The sequence below is a fragment of the Paroedura picta genome, chromosome 8 (genome assembly GCF_049243985.1).
Source record: "Paroedura picta isolate Pp20150507F chromosome 8, Ppicta_v3.0, whole genome shotgun sequence".
Classification (NCBI taxonomy): domain Eukaryota; kingdom Metazoa; phylum Chordata; class Lepidosauria; order Squamata; family Gekkonidae; genus Paroedura; species Paroedura picta.
The window spans coordinates 101,499,955-101,512,106 of NC_135376.1; the positions used below are offsets into that span (position 1 = coordinate 101,499,955).

General features: G+C 48.5%; 1 long non-coding RNA gene across 1 annotated transcript; it reads right to left on the reverse strand.

The window, feature by feature from the left end:
• Nucleotides 1-1,061: 1,061 nt before the first annotated feature.
• Nucleotides 1,062-11,622, reverse strand: LOC143842735 (uncharacterized). Its single transcript, XR_013233326.1, has 3 exons — nt 11,551-11,622; nt 10,927-11,167; nt 1,062-2,728 (listed from the first exon to the last, which is right to left on the reverse strand). It is a non-coding gene; the product is annotated as an uncharacterized LOC143842735 (long non-coding RNA).
• Nucleotides 11,623-12,152: the final 530 nt, after the last annotated feature.

Genomic DNA, 12,152 nt, shown 5'->3' on the forward strand with positions numbered 1-12,152 from the left:
TCCATCTACCTCCCTGCCTGCCTGCCTGCCTGCCTTCCTGATTCCTTCCTTCTTGACTTCTGGACTTTCTCTATTTCTCTGTCTCCTTTCTGCCTCTCTCTCTCTCCCTCTTTCTTTCCCTCTCACTTGCTCACTTTCGCCCTTCCTGTCTTTCTTCCTTTCTCCCTCCCTGTACTCAGACTCCCAGCAACCATCCCTTCTGTATCCCCAACTCTTCCCCCCCCCCTTGTGACTCGACCCCCCACCGGACACTTCCCCCCCTTCCTTCCACCCCTGCCCCGGCCCCTTTCATGGCACCCACCTCCCTGCTTGCCTTCCTTCCTCCCTTCTTCCCAGCATTTACTTTCTCCTTCCTTCCTCCCTTTCTCCCAGAATTCCCTTTCTCCTTCCTTCCTTCCTTCCTTCCTTCCTTCCTTCCTCCCTTCCTCCTTCCTTCCTTCCTTCCTCCCTCCCTCCCTCCTTCCTTCCTACATTTCTCTCTCTCGTTTCTGCCTCTCTCTCTCTGCCTCTTTCTCCCCCTCTCACTTCCTCTCATTCTGTCTTCATGCCTTTCTTCCTTTCTCCCTTCTTTGCATCCATCCAGCCACCCAGCCACCCTGCTGGCGCCCGCTGTATTTTTGGTACAGCGGGTTTAATTTCTAGTAAATATAATAAATAAATAATAAATAATAAAATAGTGTGGAGATCTATCGTAAAAGCAGGAAATCCCCAAGCCACACTTGAGAAGAAGAAGAGTTGCTTTTTGGACCTCACTTTTTTACTGCCCAAAGGAGTTGCAAACATTCGCCCCACAACAAACACCCTGTGAGACAGCTGGGGCTGAGAGAGCTCTGAGAGAACTGTGACTGGCCCAAAGTCATCTAGCTGGCTGCATGTGGAGGAGGAGTTGAGAATCAAACCAGGTTCTCCAGATTAGACCCTGCCCCTCTTAAGCACTACTCCTTTGCTGGAGGCCAGGAATCCTATTGCAGGGCCTGGCCCACAAATTGCCCCCCTCTCAACCCCCAGGGCAAGGTTATTTTCAGTGGTTGCCCCCCCCCCCCCAATTCCCCAGGGCTCAGCAAGATACTTTGTTTCACGTGGCCCCTAGCTAAAGCTATGAGCTGGAGAGCTGGCCTCTGGTTTTAAGTCTCCAGAGTGGTTTGTTGTTAAGCTGATGTTTCCAGGTGGAGACGATGGGTCCTTAATGTGATGGATGCATGGAATGTAATTTAGAACCTGAGTCCAGGGGCACCTTTTAAGATCAACAAAGTTTTATTCAAGGCATGAGCTCCATGTGCAGGCATACTCCAGAGAGGAGAACAAACTCAGCAGGGCTTGTCACTTGTGGGGATTCCTCCATGCTTGGGTGGAGACTGCTGGGACTAGCAACAGTCTCTTTTAATTACTTCTTTCCACAACTGAGAAAGTGTCTGCCATTAATCACTAACCTTGACATTTTTATTTCCCCTTTGTTTTTGTGAACGACAACTGAACCCAAAAAATAGATGTTGTTATTCTAGCAAAGAATCTTCATCATCATGCTGCATACTTGTTGTGATGCTGTTTACTAATTTATTACTAACGTTCCATTGTCTGAGGAAGTGTGCATGCACGCGAATGCTCACACCTTGAATAAAACACAGTTGGTCTTAAAGAAAGGTTCCTTTGGACTCACATTTTGCTTAAGCTGATGTTTTGACTGGTGTTATTGTTCTACTGATTTGTTTGTATTTACTGTTCTCTTAAATATTGTAAGTATTAGATCTGTGGGTTCATTTAGGATGCAAACCCTTCAGCTCCAACACAAAGGGCTATTCTGCATGGTGGCGGTTGTCCCAGGCTGCCACCTGTGCGGTGCTGCGGAAGTTTATGCTCTGCAGCTTTCTTGCATGGATGAATGCTTTCCCCTCAAAAGTCCTTGAGGGAAGTTTTAATCATATTCAGTACCGTTGTCTGTGTGGCTCTGGTTGTCCTGACTATCACAATTCTATAGTTGTGAATCTCCTGCATTCTACAAGGGGGTTAGACTAGATGACTCTGGAGGTTAGGAGAGGAGCAAGTGCACTTGGGGCCACGGCCATGGCTCACGACTTGGCCCCATATGGGCTTGCAGCACTCCCAGATCTTCAACCCACAAGACCTAGCAACAAAGAAGAAGAGCTGGGTTTTATACCTCACTTTTCACTACCTGAAGGAGTCTGAAAGCAGCTTGCAGCCACTGTGAGGTAGGTGGGGCTCTAAGAAAACTGTGACTGGCCCAAGATCACCCAGCTGGCCTCACATGGAGGAGTGGGGAATCAAACCCAATTCTTCATATTAGAGTCTACCACTCTAAGCACTACACTAAGGTGACCAGATGTCCCGCAAATGGCGGGACAGGCCCGGGTTCCCCCCGAAAGTTCCACACCCCGGGACAGTCACCCCAAATGTCCCGCTTACTCCTTGGGCCGGGGTCTGAACTGACAGGAGTGCAAAGTCCAGGCCAAAAGTTCCGACTCGTGAGCAGACAGAACAGTCAGGGGTGAATCCAATGCACAGAGTCAAGGTCACGGGTTTCCCAGTTCGGAGCTCTCTGCCTTCTGTCTGGAATGACTTCGGCCCATCCTGATACCTCCTCCCAAAGGCCCTTCGTGCTCAGAGGATAGTTGTGATACTGTGAAGGGTCCCTTCTGGAACAGCGTTCTGCTTCATGGGCCTACCTTACAGGGAGTGTCTGCCAATGTGGGTCTCACAGACAGGTAATTCCCTGTTGATGACAAATAACAAAAGGAAATGAAAATCCAACCTGGAAAACAGGTGAGAACAACAAGAGTCAGGGATATAACCAAATACAGAAAAATAGAAACACTATACTATTAGAGCTCAAAAATGTTTTAAAAACATATAAGAATATCTTATCTATTGGAACAAGTTCAGACCTAACACATTTCAATCATACTAATCCTCATCAGAGGTCAAGATAGATACACACAGTTGTATATAACAATCCCCCCCCCAATTTACAGGGGATGGGGATAATTTCTTTAATCTTATATGGCTGGTTCTAATCCTCCAAAGGAACCTAAATGCAGGTCAGGAAGCAACAGTGAGAACCGAACATGGAATCAGATTGGTACAAAATTGAGAAAGGAGTTCGGCAAGGCTGTATACTGTCACCTTGCCTATTTAACTTGTATGCGGAGCACATCATGAGAAAGACGGGGTTAGATGAGTCACAAATTGGGATCAAGATTGCAGGGAGAAATATCAACAACCTCAGATATGCAGATGATACCACTCTAATGGCAGAAAGCGAAGATGAATTAAAGAGCCTATTGATGCGGGTGAAGGAGGAGAGTGCAAAAGTTGGCTTGAAACTCAACATCAAGAAAACGAAGATCATGGCATCCGGCCCTCTCAATTCCTGGCAAATAGATGGGGAAGAAATGGAGATAGTGACAGATTTTATTTTCCTGGGCTCCAAGATCACTGCAGACGGGGACTGCAGCAAAGAAATTAAGATGCTTGCTCCTGGGGAGGAAAGCTATGGCAAACCTAGATAGCATCCTAAAAAGCAGAGACATCACCCTGCCAACAATAGTGCCTTTAGTCAAGGCTATGATATTCCCAGTTGCAATGTATGGCTGTGAAAGTTGGACCATAAGGAAGGCTCAGCGTCAAAGAATTGAGGCTTTTGAACTCTGGTGCTGGAGAAGACTCTTGTGGGTCCCTTGGACTGCAAGGCGAACAAACCGGTCAGTCCTAGAGGAGATCAGCCCGGACTGCTCCTTAGAAGGCCAGATCCTGAAGATGAAACTCAAATACTTTGGCGACCTCATGAGAAGGAAGGACTCCCTGGAGAAGAGCCTAATGCTGGGAGCGATCGAGGGCAAAAGAAGAAGGGGACGACAGAGAATGAGGTGGCTGGATGGAGTCACTGAAGCAGTCGGTGCAAACTTAAATGGACTCCGGGGAATGGTAGAGGACAGGAAGGCCTGGAGGATCATTGTCCATGGGGTCGCAATGAGTCGGACACGACTTTGCACCTAACAACATTAAAGTCCTCCAAAGCAGCGGCCCGCAACCTTCCAGCTGCCGCAGACTGCTGTTTCTGAGTGGGGGGAGAGAGCCCGGGGCCCCGTACATGCGCAGCAGCCCCAGCGCAAACACGCATGCGTAAAACCTCAATAATAACAGTATATAAAAACAGTACCCCAACCCTTAGGCAGCACAAACCCCAGTTTCAACCCCCTCCCCCCAACATTACTAGTCCAGAATAGAATAACGCTCCTCACACAGCGCCTGCAAGCCTCTTGCATCCTGCCCCACATGTGCTGATGAGGGCAGAAAGGTGGGAGACAAATTTTGTAAAACAAAATAAAAGTAAACACAGTTGGGGGAAAGGATTCTGGAACCAGGGATGAGCCCTTCACATTTACGGAGGTGCCTCCTCTAAGGCTGCAGAGAAAGAAGGGCACTGCAGGGGGCCGATGAAGGGGATTTCTGGACCATGAAATGGCAGTTTTCTTTGGCAACGCCTAGACCAGGAGTCCCCAGCTGGTGCCCACGGGCTCTGTGGTGCCCAATGGTAACTGCCCTCTCCCCATACAAGTGGCTCCACCTCCTGCCACGACGATTTTCTGGCAGCCGCTTTGGGCTGCAGCCACTATTCTATCATTCCAAAGATGCCCACAGGCTCAAATAGTTTGGGGACCCCCCCAACCTAGACTCATCAAAGGCCTTCCCCCATCCCTCATCCTTCAGGGACCCGGCCTTGAAGCGTCCCTGCCAGCCAAGCAGCTCTGAGGCAGCTGCTTTTGGTAGAAGAAGAATTTTACCAGCAAAAGGCTGCCATCAATCAGGCCTCCTCCCTAGGGAAGAGCGAGCTGATTTGAGAGATACTGTCTGCAGAGGAATTCTTTTCCCGCCGAGTCTCAGGATGTGATGCTAATCTCAGCCGCAATCAGGACTCTCCATCTTGTTCTTTCTCCTTCTCACTTGTCATATGTTTCCAGCCGGAGAAGGTTCCCAGAGGGAGCAGCCATCGGCAGGCCGGGAAATGGAAAGCAAACCTGATGGAATGTGGATAGCCTTCAGACTGCGACAAGGGAGCAGATGGCTCTGGGCGCTTTTCAGAGGGCTCCTGCTCCCTGCCAAGTCTCTGAGGGAGGGGGGAGGTTTCAGCTGGAAGAGCAACTTGGGGAGGAAATTCTCAAGAACAGTCTCCTACCTGAATTTTGCTCGTGAAAAATCAAATTACTGGGGGGGGGGGGCTGTGGCTCAGTGCTAGAGCATCCGTTTTGGTCATGCATCATGGTCGAGGCTCCGTCGGCCAATGGTCAGCAGCATCAGTGCAATGACATCACTTCCTGTGCCAACAGAGACCATAGAATTTTAGGACAGGTGCTAGAGCGTTGCCGACACTCGGGGCCATTCTGCACCAGGATCTATGTAGCAAATTGGTTGTGGAATGAAAAAATGCCATTTTAAATAGTGGAATTCGTCGTTATGCATACCTGCCTTTGTAGTGGAATCCAGTTGCGTTTCTATCATTTCCCGCTAGCCAGGAAGCAATATTGCCGAGCTTTGTCCCGCCCCTGGCCGTCAATCAAACAAGCAGCCAATGGGTTGGGCAATCATGCTCCCGAAAAGCCCCTTTCCCTTTAAGGAAGGTTTTTAAAAAAACACACACGCAGAGGGAGAGACCCATTTAGCTAGCAGGTGGTGTTTGAGCTGCTGTTTCATTGTTGCCACGCTCCCACCCGAGTGAAACCCCCCCCCCCTACACAGGCGTGATTTTCGGCTGAAAATAAAGGGAAAAATAAAGGGAAAATAAACCAGCAAATGGGGCTGTGTGGTGCTTGGTGCTTGGTGACTTAAAACAGCTCTGGAGAGGGACTGCAGCCAGGGAAGCCTCACTGGGTAAACGAAGGCTTGCCGGTGCGTTGATCTCCGCTCGCTCCGAGAAAAAAAAATGGCGATCGCTTCGCCAGAAGATCAAAGGAGAGAGCCAGGGGGAGGGACTTTGCAGAAACCACAACAATGGTAACACACAGAACTTTCCCGCTAGTGTTGCAGATTGGTTGCAAGAGTATAGCGCTTTCCGGAGGGTGAATCCACTTTTTGGGATTTCCCTGAAAGCGCCACAACGAACCTCTTTTTGCAGATCGGTTTCAGGAGTGTGGCAGATTGTCAACGACGTTGTGCATAACTGCAAATTAGTAGCGATTTCAATTTGCAACCATTGTGCAATTTTGAACTAATGCAGAATGGCCCTCAGGGTTGCACTGGATGATACAGGATCTGCCTCACCCCATTCCTGGCAACCCTGAAGAGGTCCCAGTTTCCACTCCTGGCATCTCCAATGTAAAAGGCTCTGGCAGGAGGTGACATGAAAGGCCTTTCTCTGCCGGAGAGCCCATGCAGCTGAGCCAATAAGACGGCCTTGGTGGGCCGGGGGCCTGATTCAGTCTATGGCAGCTTCACGTGTGTCCCTGTGGGTGTCTTCATGCATGGTCTGAATTCAGCTCTCTGCCCACCAATCAGTATTCCAAGCGCTGTGGTGTTCTGGCCGAGGAGGGTTGTGAAAATATTGTGCATAGCTACTAATAGCATAATACTAACTTAAATGGACTTCAAGGAATGGTAGAGGACAGGAAGGCCTGGAGGATCATTGTCCATGAGGTTGTGATGGGTTGGACAGAACTTCGCACCTAACAACAACAATATAATAATAAACATGGTTAGAATCATAGATTTGGAAGGGGCCATACAGGCCATCTAGTCCAACCCCCTGCGCAACGCAGGATCAGCCCTAAGCATCCTAAAGCATCCAAGAAAAGTGTGTATCCAACCTTTGCTTGAAGACGGCCAGTGAGGGGGAGCTCACCACCTCCTTAGGCAGCCTCTTCTCACTGGCAGTCTTCATGCTGGTTGCCGTCACAAGAGTTTCCTTTGTAAAGTTTCTCTGAAAAATGAATTTTTAAAAATACCAAATGTTAGAAAGGCTCAGAATATTTAAAGCTGCATTCTGGAATTCTGCTCAGCTTACAGGGTCTTTTAGGCTGGCAGAAAGAGACTATCAAAGGGCTTCTGCCCTTGGATCCAAACAGTACGGTGCAGATATGGCCAGAACTGTAGAGGTGCAGCTTGACAGAGAAAAATCATTGAGGATGCTTTTGCAGGTTAGAATCAGGGCTAGGGACACCAGCCTGCAGGGTGGACCTGGGGAATCCCCCGGAATTACAGACTGCAGAGTTCAGCTCCCCTGGAGAAACTGGATGCCTTGGGGGTGGTCTCTATGGCACTGTGCCCCCAATGAGGTCTCTGTCCTCCCCATGCTCCATCCCATCCAGGAGATCCCCAGCCTAGAGCTGGTAGCCCTCCTCCCCCACTAGGACTCTAGCATCCCACTGGCTGGGGATTTCTTGTCTCAGGCATCTCTGGCAGGTGCCAGTCAGCCTTGAGAACTTCAAGCTTGTTCCAGTGCCAAAAGAAGGCTCATGTGTACCATGGCGATCTATTAGTAGCTATATACTTCCAAACAGCTTCTGACAAATTCCAGAGTTGCCGACTGCCTAGAGAAAGAGAAACCCCCGTCCATTCTAACACAGGCTTGATGGAATGTGATTTGACAGTCAACATTATTGACCTCCAGCGGTCGTCTATTCTGGCAGGTGCCAGTCCTGCCGTCGGACAAGCTCCCTCCCTCCCGACATTGGCTCCCTAAGATCTCTTGACCCACCCACACCAGGGATCGAACCGGGGCCTTTTGCAAGCAAAGCCAGTGCTCTGCTCCTGAGCCACAACCTCTTCCCATTCAACACAAAGGACCCGGCTCTAGCCTGTAGGAGCGACTTCTACGCACCGACCTTCTCCGAAGGAGGAACAGATTATAGATGGGAAGCTGGCTGCGACTGTGGATGGAGAAGAAATCTACTCAGCATGGTTTTGCTTTCTGTTCTTGAATGGCCCAATTAGGCCTTTTGTTCTCTGCCAGAGCGAATAGGCTCATCAGCTCATATTTTAGTCTCCCTGGCCTAGTCAAAGAGGGCCTAGAGCCCCTTGCTGAGATTCTTCCCATGCCTTAAGAGCAGCAGTCCCAAATTAAGACCATCCTGCTGTTTGGTTTGTGGTCAGCTCCTTCTGCAGAATGCACTGGACCCTACTACTGATCAGTTTCAAAAGAGCTGAGAAGCCAGGAGCTCCATAGAGAGGATTCCTACTGCTGTCAAACAATTCTGTCCCCCGCAAAGGAGAACTGGGAGACATCCCAGCACCCTCCTCCCCACCGATTTTGCAGTCTTGAAAGACAAAGACCTGCATTTCCCTCTCATGGGATGTAGGTAGGACATATAAACTCATCTTTTCCTTTTTGAAGGGCATTTATTTGCTAAAAATTATTTTCAGGTGAATCTCAAAATAAATTAAGCCAGAATGCATTTAGAATAGTCTGTGTCGACTAAGAACAATGTGGACTTTCAGAACTGATGTCTTTTGCCTGGTGACTTCTCTTGAACTGTGGAATTGCACTGAAGCCTGGTTCTTCCTTCCCAAGAGTTGATCACAGCACTGAAGTACCTTTCCCTCTTTTGAAATTGGCCGCAGCTGGAAGCAAATCTCTGGGCTAGAGAAGCTTTTGATCTGAGACCTCAGCTTTGGAGGGCCAACTCAGTGGGGCTTTTTGCACGGCTTCAAAATAGCACAATGGTTGCTAATTGAAAACGCTACTGATTTGGAATAATCACGACGTCGTAGACAATCTGCAACACTCCTGAAACCGATCAGCAAAAAGCGCTTCGTTGTAGCGCTTTCAGGGGAATCCCAAAAAGTGGATTCACCCTCCAGAAAGCGCTACACTCTTGCAACCAATCTGCAACACTAGCGATAAAGACCTGTGCGTTAACATTGTTGCGGTTTCTTCAAAGTCCCTCCTCCTGAGCCTGTCCTCCAAACTTCCGGCGAAGCGATCGCCATTTTTTTTTCTCCGAGCGAGCGGGGATAAACGCACCAGCGAGCCTCTTTCTGTTTAGAGGCTTCCCTGGCTTCAGTCCTTCACCTTTAGTCACTAAGCACAAACCACATAAAAGCCCGTTTGCTGAAATAAAGTCCCTTTATTTTTTACACATTAATTCAGCCGAAAATCGGGCCCGTGAGAGGGGGGGGGGGATTTTTTTTTTTTTATCACTCGAGGCAGCGTGGCAACGATCATACGATCAAACGACAGCTCACATTAGGCAGCTGGATGGGTCTCTCCATTGCAAGGAATCTACCCAGATTCGTTGCAATGGGTCTGTTTTTTTTTTAAAAAAAACCTTTCTTAAAGGGAAAGGGGCTGTTTGGGAGCATGCTAACGGCTGCCCATTGGCTGCTTGACGGCCAGGGGCGGGACGAGCTTGGCAATAGCGCTTCCTTTCTAGCGATTTCTGCCGAGACCGGAAGCCTGTGGGAAACGCTAAAAAACGCAACTGATTCCACTACAAAGGCAGGTATGCATAACGACGAATTCCACTATTTTAAATGGCGATTTTTCATTCCGCAAACAATTTGCAACAAAGATCCCCGTGCGTAAAGGCCCAGTGAAATCCCTCTCCAAATTTCCCCCTCCACAGGCAAAAGTCCCTAAATCTCCACAGATCTTTCAGGCCAGAGATGGCAATGCTACTAAGCAGATTCGAAGACTGAAATATGGTGTAATCAGAGAATGCTTCATCAGTACCAAATACTATAATGCTCGTATAAAGATGCAGCTATTCCAAATTCCAATGCGCTGAGTTTGCAAAATGTACCATTCAAGGTGATGAGCAAAGAGGCCGAGGGTAAGGTGACCAGATTGTCCCACTTTTGCAGGGACATCTGGGGGTACCTGGCAGATTGTACTTATGTTGAAATGTACAAATATATATTACAATACTATCTTTGCATTCTATGCGTTCTATGAAACTTTTTGTTGCTCCATATAGACCACATTTTTAATCAGGGACACCCCCCCCCCCAGTCAATGGTGTCCCGCTTTACCAATGTTAAAATCTGGTCACTTTAGCCTAGGGTGCAAAAGGTCATGGAGCATGGGCAGTTGATAAACATGCAGATGCAAGAGCCCCACCACCAAACTGACAACCGCGGAAGGAGCCAGGCGACCCCAATTGGGGTTGGGACCCCAAGGTTGAGAACCACTGCTGTATTTTTAAAAATCTGCCCTTTTTTTAAAAAGGGGGATGATTGTATTTCAATGGTGTTTCTAAGTTTCTTTAAAAAGCAGTCTTGCACTTTAGTGTTATACCATTATAACCCAGTGTTGTTGTTTTTTATTACACTCAGTTTGAGGGGAGGTGATCAAGGTCACAGAATGGTGGGATTAAGGGGTGCAATGAAAACAAAGGGGCACGCAGGCACCATTTTGGGAAAAAAACTTTTTTTTTAAAAGGGTAAGGGAGAAAAGCGGGATGGGAGGCTGCCCCCATTGGACTCAGTGCCGAAAGCATATCGTGAATTTCGGCTTGAGAAATAAGTGGTGGGGAAGCCCAAATGCAGAAAGGCCAGAGTCGACTCGCAGCATCCAAAGGAAATCCAAAGTATGTCTTCTAATGCGGAAATGGTCAGACAGACAGAGAGAGAGAGAGAGAGAGAGAGAGAGAGAGAGAGAGAGAGAGAGAGAGGGCCGGGACCTTAAACTGTTAATTTATTTGCAAGTATGTAATGGGTCCAGTAACCTGTTCTGTTTTAGAATTTCCTTTTAGGGGCTGCTTTAAGGAAAGGTTTTTGTAATTAAAGATCTGGTAAAAAACCCTTTCCTCCTAATTCTACCTAAATTTTTGTAGGGATTCTGTCACTGAAGAATAATAGTTAGCTCACTATGTTTATAATTTTTTCTAGTGCCTTATTTTCATGAATACAGAACATTTAACCCCCATCCCATTTTTGCCATCACGATGTCCCCTTTTTGTATCAAGGAAAAATACAAACCTTAAGTGTTTCTCAGACTCCCTGCCGTTTCTCAGGCCTCCCAGACTCAGGCTCCTCATCGAAACTTACTGTATTTTTTTGGATGCACTTCCAAAGCAATTCGGTGCTCTCTGTCCTGGCTCAGGCATCTCACCTCAATGCCAGCCAGGAATGCCAGGTGCCTGCAGGTTCCGTTCGCGTCCCTCTTGCTGGCCCTTCTTCCTGTCCCGCTGGTTGTGCTTCTCAGGGTTCTTTTCATCTTCTGGAAAAAATGCAGTGCAGTACAGTTGGTGGTATCTCATGCCTGGGCATTGGCCCTAGGAAGTGGGGGGGGGGGCTGTGGGGGATTAGGGGGCGTGGTCAGGAGTGACATGCTCAACTTTGCTACTGTCTTCCAACTTGGGTTGCCAATCTCCAGGGGGAGATATCCTGGCAGTACAGCTGGACTCCATGCTGCAGAGATCCCTTCTCTATGGAATTGCACCCAGCTGAGTCCCCCTCTCCAGGCTTCCATAGCTTTCCAATCTACCACTGGGAACCCCAGCTCTGAGCCGCCAGTGAAAGAGTCACAACCTACTTCAGGGAAAGCACAGAACTGTGTGGCACTGACAGAATACCGCCTTATCACTCCACTGAAACACCCACCGTTCTGATTAATCCTTCCCTGTGCAGAAGCAGCAGGGGCCTGCTTTGAGGTGCCGGCCTTGGCCGGCCCCAGAGCTGGAATCTGAGCCAAGAGTATTTGCCAGAGTCTGAGAAAATGAAAGCCGAAGTTAGTGCAGCGGAATTCCAGGAAATCCAAGCATGCAGGCCAAGAGTGCGAAGAGAGAAATGGAGAATGTCCTGCTCTCAAGGTCAAAGCACAGATTAGATGTAAGCACGTACTGTCATGTTTCTGGTTTCCAAAATAGAGACCAGAAGAACAAGGAGTAGTCCAGACAGGCACTTCTTCGGGACAGTTTTAATCTAAGGAGGTTTCCGCCAACCCTCTCCACAGGCTGAACCGGCTACCTGAGCAGGCAACCTTAGTGAAGGCCTTCAAATGAAGTTGTCATACAGTGCCTCTCCTGGCACAGCTGTCTCGGGCTGGTGTACGACCATTTAAACCAACATATATAATAAAAAACCAATAATTGCTTAAACCAGGGGTAGTCAAACTGCGACCCTCCAGATGTCCATGGACTACAATTCCCATGAGCCCCTGCCAGCTGGCAGGGGCTCATGGGAATTGTATTCCATGGACATCT